General features: G+C 51.7%; 1 protein-coding gene across 2 annotated transcripts in view; it reads right to left on the bottom strand.

The window, feature by feature from the left end:
* Positions 1-12286, bottom strand: part of SLC24A4 (solute carrier family 24 member 4) — a 173427-nt gene that overhangs the window by 24206 nt on the left and 136935 nt on the right. The gene's annotated exons all lie outside the window — the stretch shown is intronic.

Raw genomic sequence — 12286 nt, 5'->3', positions numbered from 1 at the left:
ACAAATATGTATTCCTATGTTTTCTTCTAAGAGTTTCATATATTGAGCTACTACATTTAAGTCTGTTTCATATTAACTTTTGTATATGGTGTGAATTAGGGGTCCAACTTCTTTTTAAAAATGTGGCTATCTAATTTTCCTAGCACCATTTTTTTTTTTTTGCGGTACGCGGGCCTCTCACTGTTGTGGCCTCTCCTGTTGCGGAGCACAGGCTCCGGACGTGCAGGCTCAGCGGCCATGTCTCACAGGCCCAGCCGCTCCGCGGCACGTGGGATCTTCCCAGACCGGGCCACGAACCCGTGTCCCCTGCATCGGCAGGCGGACTCTCAACCACTGCTCCACCAGGGAAGCCCACCATTTGTTGAAAAGACTATTTTTCCCCCATTGAATTGTCTTGGCACCCTTATGAAGAATTACTGACCTTAAATGTATGGGTGTATTTCTGGACTCTCAATTCTATTCCATTGATATATATTCCATCTCATGCCAGTACCAGGCAGTCTTGATTATTATATCTTCGTAATAAGTTTTGAAATCAGGAAGTCCTTCAACTTTGTTCAAGATTGTTTTGGTTATTCTGGGTCCCCTGCATTTCCATATGAATTTTAGAATCAGCTTGTCAATTTCTGCAAAAAAAAGCTAGCTTGGATTTTGATAAAGATTGCATGGAATCTGTAGATCAACTTGAGGACTACTGCCATCTTAAAAATTTTAAGTCTTCCAACCCATGAACTCAGGATGCCTTTCCATTTATTTAATCTTCCTTAATTTCTTTCAATAATATTTTATAGTTTTCAGTGTACAAATCTTGTTCTACCTTTGTTAAATTTATCCCTAAGTATTTTGTTGTTTCTGATGGCATTGTACATGAAATTTTAGTTTCATCTTCAGATTGTTAATGTATAGAAATACAATTGAATTTTGTATACTGACCTTGTATTCTGCAAATTTATTAACTCTTATAGGGTTGTGGGGTTTTTTGGGTGGATTTCTTAGGATTTTCTATATATAAGATCATGTCATCTGTGAGTACAGCTTTACTTCTTCCTTTCCAAATTGGATGCCTTTTATTTTTCCTTGCTTATTTACCCTGGACAGAACCTCTAGCGCAATGTTTAATAGAAGAGGAAAGAGTGACATCTCTGTCTTGTTCCTGATATTAGGGGGAAAAGTCTTCGGTCTTTCACCATTAAGTATGACGTTAGCTTTGGGTTTTTTTGGAGATGCCCTTTATCAGATTGAGGAAACCTGCTTCTATTCCTAGTTTGTTGTTTGTTTTTTTTTTTTTTAAATCAAGAAAGGGTGTTGGATTTTGACAGATGCTTTTTTGTGTCTGTTGAGATGATCATGTGGTTTTCACCCTTTAGTCTAAAAATACAGTGTGTTACATTAATTGTTCTTCATGAGTTGAATCAGCTTTGCATTCCTGAGATAAATCTCACTTGCTTAACTGTTTATAAAGAAGAAAACCAAGATGCATGAAGGTTAATGAACTGCCCAAATCTCACAGAAAATTAGTGGCAGAGTCACAAATAGACCCTGCTTTCCCAGCCAATGGCCTCTAGTCTGGCCCTTGTGGGGAGGCAAGGGGATGCAGGTGAAGGTGGAGCATTGTCAAGGCTGGATTAATGAACAGACCCCTCATCATTATTCAACATTTGTGTTGTGCCTCAAACATCTTGGAGGTGGTTTTCACAAATACTCTATTTTCCATGTCAACACTCTATTTTTCATATCTCCCCATTTCACAGGTAAGTAAGCTAAGGTTTGGTGAAATTCAGTGACGTAAACATCACAAAGTGTGAGGTAGTACCTGGACTTGAATGCAGGTCTTTAGAGTTTAAATCCTGGGTCCTCTGTACTATACTGCTCGCCTGCCCTCTGAGTCCTGTGATTTCAAAGCCTGTGGAAGTCCTTTTACTGCCCACTGGCTGACAGAGGTGTCGACTGTCAGCATAGAGCTTTATACTTTTAGCTCATGGCTGTGATTGAAACAGAAAAATCCTCTTAAGAAGGGGAATCATTAAAGTTTTCTTATTCCTTAGGGGTTAATGAACTTTAGAATCAATAATTCTTAGTTACTTTTAATATACTTCTGTTTTATCCTTAAATTTAGACTTACCATTAAATTGATTGGTCTTTGAGGGGCACAGAAGCCCCAGGGTTAATGGTAGCTAGATTGCAGCTTCAAATACCAGCTCTGGCATATTCTACCTGGGTGACCTTGGAAAAATATTTAGCCTCTGTGTATCTCAGTTTTCTAACCTGCAAAATGGGGATAACAACAGTTTCATTGTGCTCACTGTCTACCTCTCAGTGCTATTGTGAGACTGAAGTGAGCCAACATGGGAGATACATTTAGCACAACGCCTGATGCAGAGCAAGCACCAAATTTTAGCTTTTGTTGATATTAATGGTTAATTAACTTCCACTTACTGAGTATCTACTACTCAAGCACTGGGTTGGGTGGTTTTATGAAGACTAAAACAGGTTCAGAGAAGTAAGCCATCTAGCCCAAGGTCACACAGCTAGGAAGTGGCAGACCCAGAAGTCCAAAACCAAAGCCTCTTAATTACACTGTCCTGAGTCCTGGAGGATGCCTTTTGACCCTGAAGGCATTAGAGGGGCAAGGAGGGGCCCCATGGGAAGCAGACGAGTCAGGACTGTAATCAAACCGAGCTGCCAAGCTGAAGTTGGGGAGGAAGGAGAAGACTGAAAGGGAGGATGTGAGAGGAAACAGGCTTCAGCAAGGCAGGCCCTGCTGAGGGCTGACACGGAGATGTGGGCAGTCAGGGCTGAGTGCACAGGGACCAAAGGCCCGGTAATAGACGCCCTGGCAGCTCAGTGCAGGGACCTGGAGAGCTTGCGGGGGCTGAGAGAGCCCTTCCCCAGGGATGCGCCCTTGGCCCAGTCTCCCCCTCACACCGCACACTCAGGTAACACGGTTCAGCCTCTGGAACCCTGTTCGTGCTTCCCCAAGAAGCATCCTCCCACACAGGAGAGGGGGACAGATCAGACAAACAGACCAGGACCTCCCAGTCAACAGAGAAGCTGGGCCCAGAGTTCCCTCGGTTGGTGCAGCTCCCAGGCACCCTTACCCCAGCTCCGCGTACGTGTCCACAGCCCCTATCACGTCCAGCTCTGGGACTGGATGTAAGTGCGTCCCAGAGCTGGGGTCGGTGCATCGACTCCCTGATTCTAACGATGATCCCAAGCTATGGCCAGCTTTGCACTCCACCTCAGGAATCCCAAGGCTTGGGGCCGAAGAGAGCTGTTCCGTCCTGTCACTCTCAACTGTGTGGCAGCAGGTGGACCCTCAACCTCTCTGAGCCTCCTTTTGTCCTTGTCTGTGAGGTGATAACTGCCCCGCCTCACCCACTCCAAGGATCTGTGGGGAGACTAAAAAAAGGCAAAAAGCACAGAGCTCATTGTCCCGCCTCTGAAGGCCGCACCTTGAATCTGGAGGCCCCGGGGAGGGTGAAACAGAGGCCGCTGGTCCCACGAACACCAACGAAGTGAAGAACGCTTGCTGGTCCACGCGCTGGCAGGCACGCTCGCTTTAAACATCCAGCAAACATTCAGGGCCGGGCTGTGGGCTCCAGGTGCTTACAAACCACGCAGACCCAGCAGCTGGCCACCCCCTGCACTCCAGAGCAGGTGCTCCAGCTTGGGGGCCCTCTTGGCCAAAGTCGACACTGGGACCAGGCCGAGGACGGCACTTCGGGGGTCAGGCAGGCCTGCGGTACCAGCCCTGCCCGTGGCCCCTACTCACCTGTGTCCAGCTTCCTGAGCCCCCGTTTCCTCCCCCGGGAAACGGGGACCACATGAGCCACCCAGCAGGGCTGTGTGCAGAATCTAAGCACCAAATATAAGGTGTGAAGCACAGTGCAGGGCTGGGGCTCCATGAAGGATGTGTCTGCCAAGCTACAGGTCGGGGCCCTGTCCCCTCTTCTGTTTCACTAGGAGCTTGGAAGCCACACGAGTCCCTCGCTAGAGCTGCTCTGGCGTAAGTCATCAGCTAAGATTGGCTGTACTGCTTCTCTCCACGCTTCGCTGCAGCTCCCACGGGGGTGGACACGCTGAGTGGGTCCTCAGCATTCCCCAGGCCAACTTCCTCCTACTGCGTCTGCAGAGGCATTTCCCAGACTCCCTTGCAGCTGAAGTTCTGGACTCAAATTGGGTCCCTTTGAAAAGCAGAGTTGAGGTGGGGCCGGGCTGCCTTTCTGCTGCTTTAGATGCACCACTGTTAAGCAGGGCTCTGGGGATGTTAGTCCTGCTGCAGTAGCACGTCCGTGCCCAGGTGCTAGCTGAGTGGGAATCAGAGATGGTCCCTCAGGCTGGACCAGCAGCCCCGTGTCCACTGCGTGGTGCTGGGGTGCTGGAGATCAGCTGCGGCAGCAGCCTCGTGGTCCCTGGGTCACAGTTCTGACGGTGAGTTCTTGAACATTTTGGTGCATCCCAGCTCCCCACCTCCCCAATCCTGGCGTGGTGGCAGTGGTTCAGTGGGAGTCACTGCTGGTGCCCAGCCAGGAGTGTCCTTCCCACCACTGCGTAAGGGACCTACATCTATCAATTTCTCCTGCATCTGAGATGGGTTCCGTCCATGATGTCCTGATGAAGCTGGAGGCACCTACAAGGGGTGCAGGCACGTGGGCTCAGCCCTTCTTCCCTCTAACCCACCCTCCCGGGGGCCACCAAACCCATGTTGGCGAGGACAGCTTCTGACCAGGGGTGGGCCCCTGACCTCTGGGACTGTAGCATTTTCTCTCTCTCTTAGGACTCTGGAATTCAGATGCAACACCAGTGAACCAAGTTAGGGAAGAAGGACCTGGCAGGAGTCAGTCTGGGGCCAGTGTGAGGCCACCATCTGCCGTGTGCACTGACAGTGAATTTGAGAAAAGCCGGTCTGCAGCCAAAGAGCAGAACGAGACAGGCAGGTGTGGAGAAATGAAGACAAGAGCCGCAACACTCACGGAGGTCCCGAGTCTGGCCCCTGGGGGAGTCCAGCTGCTTCCCTGCTCGTGGGATCCATAACACACCCCTATATCCTTATGGGAAAAAAAAAAAGGTCTCCTTCTATCTCAAAGGGAGCTTGTGTGACCTCAGGACCCCAGCACACGCCTGGTGCATGGTGGGTCCTGGGCCCCTTCACTTCCCAGCTTGCACTGCACGGGCCTGGCTGCAGGGTCATCACAGAGCAGATTCTTGGGCAGGTGGTCCAGATGCCCAGCTCTGTCTGGTCAAGACCGCCCCTTGGGCAAGCCCCTTCCCCTCAGTTTCCTGCTTTGGAATATAAGAAGGTCTAAAATTCCCAAAATCCCTTTTAACTCTAGTATTCAGAGACCATTTGTTGTTAACCACAGAGATTTCAGAGGAAAATCACTTTCATTTAGATTAAAAAATAGAAACAGACCCCCCCTTTCCCTACTATGCTTTAGTAGCTGTTTGTATAAACCACTCATCACCAGAAAGGGAAAATAATACAAATGTCCATCCACTGATGAATGGAGAAATGTGGTACATCCATACAATGGAATATTATTCAGCCATAAAAAGGAATGAAGGACCGACACGTGCCACAACGCGGATGAACCTTGAAAACATCACGCTAAGAAGGCAGACACAAAAGGCCACTTATTGGATGATTCCATTTATATAAAATGTCCAGAATAGATAAATACAAAGAGACAAAGGAGAGTAGTAGCATTTGCCAGGAGATGGGGGAAGGATGGAGAATAACTGCTAATAGGTAGGGGGCTCCTTTTGGGTGCTAAAGAAAACTGATTGCGGTAATGATGGCTACACAACTTCGTGAGTAGACTAAAAATCACTCAACTGTATACTTCAAAGGTATGAACATAAGGGTAAATAAATTACACTCCAATAAAGTTGTTATATTAAAAAATAACAGTGCTCAGCCAGTGTCTGTTCTAATTAGGTGTGAACTGACACCTCAGCGCTCCACAGTGACTGACAAGGGCATTTCTTTGAAATCCTGACCTTGACTTACAGGACAATCTACCGAATGTGTGATTTCTCTGGTGGCCCCCGCGACCGAGGCAAAAACAAGATCATTTCCACCATAACGTGCCGTGTGTCTCTGGGGGCCTGGAGCAGACGGGAACCGTGTGTGGAATTTCACATGTACATGAGCCCACGGCACCAGCAGCTTCTCCTCTGTGTTCCCAGATGTGCCGAGCGGCTAAGAAGAAAGAATAGGGCCCAGAGTTTTCTAGAGCTCCGTTTCTGCAGTATCCCTTACTGGGCTCAGAGAGACTAAGCAGACCTCTCTCTTCCCCGTCAGCACGGCTCTGTCAGTGCTATGTAGAAGATGGGGCTGGGGTGGGGAGAAGAAGCCCTAGAAGCTTCCCGAAACCTTCAGATGGCTTGCACCGAGTTTTGTGCTGCTAAAGGAAGAAAAGGTTTAGCTGTGCCATCCGAGGCCTGAAGAACGCATGCCAGGTCCCAAAGGCCCATAATTCAACTCAGTTCAACTTGGTTTGCTCAACACAGACTCAAGTTCTTTGGCACCTGTGCAGAAGCTAGAAGACACCCCAGGCGGAGGCAAGCATTTTCTCACGGGCTCCAAAGGAAGGAGTTGAAAGAATCCCCTGGTTGGGCTACAGTGCTGTCCCTTCAGCACATCTGGGGTCAGAATGTCAGTGTGCAAATCCTGGCTCTGCCCTTTCCTCCTGTGTGATCTTGGGCAACTAAACCTCTCTGAGCCTCAGTTTCTTCACTTGGGAAATGGGGATAATAACAGTACCCACCTTCCAGGGTTGTCCGGAGGACTCAGTGAGTTCATCTGCGTGAAGCACCCTGCCTGGCTCACCGCAAGTGCTCAATAATAAGCTTTACTGCCTGTTACCGTTCAAGAACCTCCCAGGGCCTGGGCTTCCGCTCCCAAGTAGACTGGCTCGGGATGGCGTCCCTAGCTCAAGGGGCACAGGGTGGAAGGGTGGTTCCCCACATGATGGTTGTCTGACTTGGGGAGTCCCACAGCCTCTCCGAGCCTCAGTTTCCCTCTCTGTAAAATGGGGATAATGATAATGCCTCCCTCACAAAGCAGCTGCGAGGACTGAATGTAAGTGCACAGTACAAAGAGGCAGTGGTTAGTCAGGGCTGCCCAGTTTGGAAACCTGCTCTCCACTTAGTAGCTGGGTGACTGTGGGAAAGTCACTTAACCTCTCTGTGCTTCCCTTTCCTTCTCCATAAGATGGAGATGACCATCGCCCCCACCTCACGTGTTGTCGTGAGGATTAAATGAGGGAATACGTGTAAGGCTCTTAGAGCAGGGCATGGCACACAGAAGCCCCATAAGAGCCCTGTAAGAATTCCCTATTTTTCACTCAATGCCGGACATACAGCAAGTCCCCAATTAGATGTGGTCACTATAATAATGGTGGACACAAGCGCCAGCACCCCAGAACACAAGATGTGATTTCTTTACCCTTATGGGGGCAGGAGGAGTCCAGCTGGAGGGCAAGGGTGTGGCCCACAGGGCAGGAGGACGTCTCAGACTGTACGTCAGCCACAAACAGCCTGTACTAAGGGCTTTCCCCAGCCGGGCTGGGGCTCAGGGTCACCGGCCGGCCACTGCAGGGTAGTGCCTGGGCCGCAGCCCACAGTTTCCACGGGAGGAAGAGCTCCTTCTCCTTTTCCTCTCCCACAACCAACAGCTGGCCCAGGAGGCCCGATTACCAGCCTCTGTGGTTCAGAGTAGGAACAGCATGGCTGCGCCCGGTGTCGATATAAATCCAGCATCAGACCGGGTGGGCACCAGATGCAGGCTGGGGCTGGGTGCCCCTGGCTCTGGTTCACAAGCCCAGTGACGCCTCATGTGGGTGGGCAGAGCCCAGGGGGCCGCGGCTGGCGTTTCCACCTCACCTACCCTTCAGCTGTGTGGTGAGGGCAGGAGATGCTACACAAAGTGTATCATGCAATTATCTGCTCAGATTTACCCTGCAAGCCTGGAAGGTCCCAGAGGGCAGGCTCCATGGCTGTCCTGTTCCCACCTGGATCCCCAAGGCCCACACAGTCTGGTACCCAAATATTTACCGACTAAAACAATCCTCTTGGGGCTTCCCTGGTGGCACAGTGGTTAAGAATCCGCCTGCCAGTGAAGGGGACACAGGTTCGAACCCTGGTCCGGGAAGATCCCACATGGCGTGGAGCAACTAAGTCCGTGCGCCACAACTACTGAGGCTGCATTCTAGAGCCCGCGAGCCACAACGACTGAGCCCACATGCCACAACTACTGGAGTCCACGCACCTAGAGCCTGTGCTCCGCAACAAGAGAAGCCACTGCAATGAGAAGCCCGCGCACTAAAATGAAGAGTAGCTCCTGCTCTCAGCAGCTAGAGAAAACCCGCGTGCAGCAGCGAAGACCTAACGCAGCCAAAAATTAAATAAATGAATAAATAAATAAATCTATTAAAAAAAAATCCTCTTGTCTGAAAAGTGCCTGAAACCCAGGGCCCAGCACATAGGAGGCACCTAGCAGAGACTAATTCCCTCTCCCTGACCCTGGGGATGAGCACAGCACCAGGCCTCCAGGGATTCTGGCACCCGTGACCTTTCTAGAACATTGTTTATGGTCCAAGCAGGGGAGGGCATGCGAAGCTAGGTATAACAGAAACCATGAGACTAAAGCACACTGTGACCCAAATGAACATTTACTGAGCACCCATGTGTCACACAGTGCACAGAGGCAGTGTCTAAAGATCTATCTTACTTACTTAGCTTATTTACAGAGACCCAAATGCCATCGGCCCATTTTGTGGATGAGGAACCGAGGTTTAGGAGGTGAAGCAGCTTGCCCGGGGCCAGGGCACTGGTGAGTGGCAGAACCGAGATTCGAGCCCAGGACTTCTGGACTCCAGAGCCTGCCTCCCAGCCTGTCCCCGACCCTGCAGAAGAGCTGCACACCAGATGGCCTGGGGTCACTCCTTGACACGTGCAGCCACGCTGGTTCCTAGCCGACCAGAGGGACGGATTCTGCCCTCTTCCCAGTGCCCCACCCCCTTACCCCTTCCCTGGCCCCACGCTTCCTTCCTGGGGTCCAGTTTAGGAGAACACGAGCTCCATCCACCCCGAAAGCCCCCCAGGGCCTCCCTACAGCCCCAGATGATTGTGATGCCACAACCGGAGATGAGCTGAAAAGATGAGGAGGGCGAGTGGGTGGACGGAGGGCTGGATACTCGGAATTTCTCACAGTGCTGTGTCCCATCCACTGGCTCTAAATTCCTGTAAGCCTCTGTCCACACCAGCCTCGATTTCCCTCGGCTGCCGTACACACCTAAACGGGCGGCAGCCACACGACTCTGTTCCCACCCCTGCTCCTCACATTGAGGGGGGAGGAGGAGGTGGAGAGGAAGTCACTTGTGGTTTCCCAGGGCAACACCTGGAACACTTCCGCAGGGACACAAAGGGAGCTTTCCGCAGGGACACAGGAAGCCCCGGCCTGTTCCTGAGGGCGAGGAGAGGCAAGCGCTGGGCAGAAGCTCACAGCACTTGGCTCTGCTGCGGGCCGGCCCAGGGGAACGTCCTGGAGCCCTTGGCTTGAAGAGGAATGTGGAACCAACTTCAACAGGAAGCCCCTGCCCACCAGGAAGGGCAGAGCTCCCTGGGGAAGGGCTCATGGGGGCAGGGACCTGGTCCTGGCCTTTGCAAGAGAGCAGCATTATAAGCACCGCCGCCCGCCCCGGGAGGTGACCTGCCCAGAGTCCCTGCAGGGAGCTAGACCCGATTTCCCATAAGCCAATTCTCTAAGGAGCATCAGATCCTGGCAGCAGGACAAGGGGAGGAGGTAGTTGGCTCTGGGGCCACCCCACAAAGTCCTGCCAAACTCAAGTTTTCAAGGAAATGGAAAGATGAGTTGCCCTTACATGGGGCTGCCTCACTTTATAGAATAGCAGCTACCAAAAAGGGCACGTCCCTTCCCTGGTTTCCCACAGAGCCTTGGTCTATGAGCAGCGTCAGGACCAGGATCCAGACGAACCGGCAGTACAGGGTGGTGGGGACGGTGGCCCCATCGGGCCGCATGTCTGTAAAATGGGGATTGCATCCGCCTCCTGGGGCTGGAGAACAGAACACCCTGAATAGTAGCCCCTTCTCAGTTCGACTCCCCAGCAAGGTAGGCTGTTTCCTGGACAACGGATGCATCTCCCTCTCTGTGGCCATACTCCAGGCCTCCCTGGCATCTGGTGTCCAGGTCCTGAGGAACTGAAACCCCACTGGTGATTACAGCCCCACGTGGACTCGGCTGGTGATGTGATGGCTCGAGGCTATCTGCAGTACCCAGGGGACTGTGTCCAGACCTCTCAGGACCACAGAAGTAAGAAACACTAGGTGGGGCAGGCCCGTCCTGGTCCATCAGCCCTGGAGCAGGCTCTCCTCTGGGTGGACACACCTCCCTCCCAGGATTCCACCCCACAGAAAGCTTCTTTTTCCTGCATATCTAAACGGATGATCTGATACAGGTTTCCAGGATCTGCAGAAGACCACCCCTCCCTCCCTCAGTGTCCCAGCCCCAGCCCCAGGGGCCAAGCTCCCACCCAAAGACAGTTCACCCTTAGCCCACCAGACTAGCTGGCTGAGCATGACCTTTGCTCCCACAGAGTGTTCCGGAAGGTGGGCCGACGTGCCAGGGATGTCTTAGAGGCAGGCCGAGATACAGATCCCTCAGCCCTCTGGTCAGCAGAGGGGGCCCTGGGGAGGACCCAACCCCTGGGCTGGGCCCCTCTGTGACCTCAGTGGGGGAAATACATTCCACTTTCTGGGTCTTCCCTTAATGTGAAAGAAGGCTAGGAGGTGCTGACCAGGAGCAGCAATTCCTAACCTGGCCTAGGCCCCAGGAATCCCCTTGAGAAGGTTTGAAAATGAAGGTTCCCAGGCCATTTTCCAGTCCTTGGACTATCTGGGTTTGGGAACCAGGCCCTGCATTTGGAGAAGAGCCCCCAGGTAGCTGTGCTCAGGATGCTCTGGAGACTCTAATCCAGAAACTCCGAGGAAGCCCTGTGACTGCAAATAGAACCTATATTTTCCAGATGAAGCATGGTGGCACAGTATCCCAGTCCAGGAGGGCCCACACCATCTATTTGGGAAGCAGGAGTGTCCCCATAAAGATGGGGACGAGGGGCTGGGGCAGCCTTTCCCCTCTACCCCCCCCAAAGCCATGTCCCAAATCAGGTGCGGTCTGTAAGCCTGATGTTAAAAACATAGAATTCTTTTCAGAAAAACATCAAGTTCTGGACTTGAAAATTTGGAATTCTGCTGCCTCTCAGGATGGCAGGACACCAAGAAAAAACCTCTGAGATAAGGCCAAAGAGTTCAGGCCTTCATTTCCCATCGTGGACTGCAGAGGAGTTTGGTTAAAGATGAAGACAGACTGGGTGTGTCTGGGGATCCTCTCACACACGAACTCCTGAATTCATTCATTTGACGGGTATCTACTAAGCACCTACTATGTGTCGGGCTTGGGCATTGGGGATACAGTGAATGAAACAGACAAAGATCTCAGCCAGCAGGGAGCTGATATTTTAGCTGGGGAGACACAAGGTAACCAAATAGATAAAATACTTAAATTAGAGTGGTCAGGGAAGGCCACACCAAGAAGGTGACGTTTCTGCAGAGACCTGAAGAAGGTGAGGAAAGGAGCCATATAGATAACTGGGGAAAGCGCATTCCAGCAAAGGGCAAGTGCAAAGGTCCTGGGGCAGGAGCACACCTGCTACGTTCTGGGAAGGACAGTGAGGAGGCCAGTGTGGATGCAGCAGAGGTGAGGTCAGCACGGAGCTGGCAGTCAGATGACACTGGGCCCATCCAATGAGATGGGAGGACACTCAGGGCTGGGGGCAGAGTCACGCCTGTTCTGACTTATTTATAGGTAGGAGATGTCATCAAATAGATAAGGTGTAACTGTCTAAAGGTCATTTATGGCCTTAGAATATCCTGTCCCAGCAAATGTACAACGCATGGGCAAAACAGCCTGCCCGTGCTGGAAGGGCTGGAGAGTCTGAGCGTGCCCATAAAAATAACATGCATGGCTGTTTTTCTTACTGCATGGGAAAGCCTCGATGCCCTGGGCATTTGAGCGCAGTCACTAGGGGTTACTGGCACTTCCCAAGTCTCCATCCGGCCGGCCGTCTGGCACACAGGCTCCCCAACCCTGGGCAGTGCCTGCATCCCAGTGCAGCTCTAACCCACAGTTCAGCACTTAGGAGGTGTTCGCCGAGTGACTTAATGCCCACCCTTCCCACCAGCCTCCCCCGCCCTCATGGGTCCA

This window comes from Monodon monoceros, unplaced genomic scaffold (assembly GCF_005190385.1).
Source record: "Monodon monoceros isolate NGI ecotype Baffin Bay Population unplaced genomic scaffold, NGI_Narwhal_1 Super_Scaffold_21, whole genome shotgun sequence".
Classification (NCBI taxonomy): domain Eukaryota; kingdom Metazoa; phylum Chordata; class Mammalia; order Artiodactyla; family Monodontidae; genus Monodon; species Monodon monoceros.
This window is presented reverse-complemented; position numbering and strand designations above follow the sequence as displayed.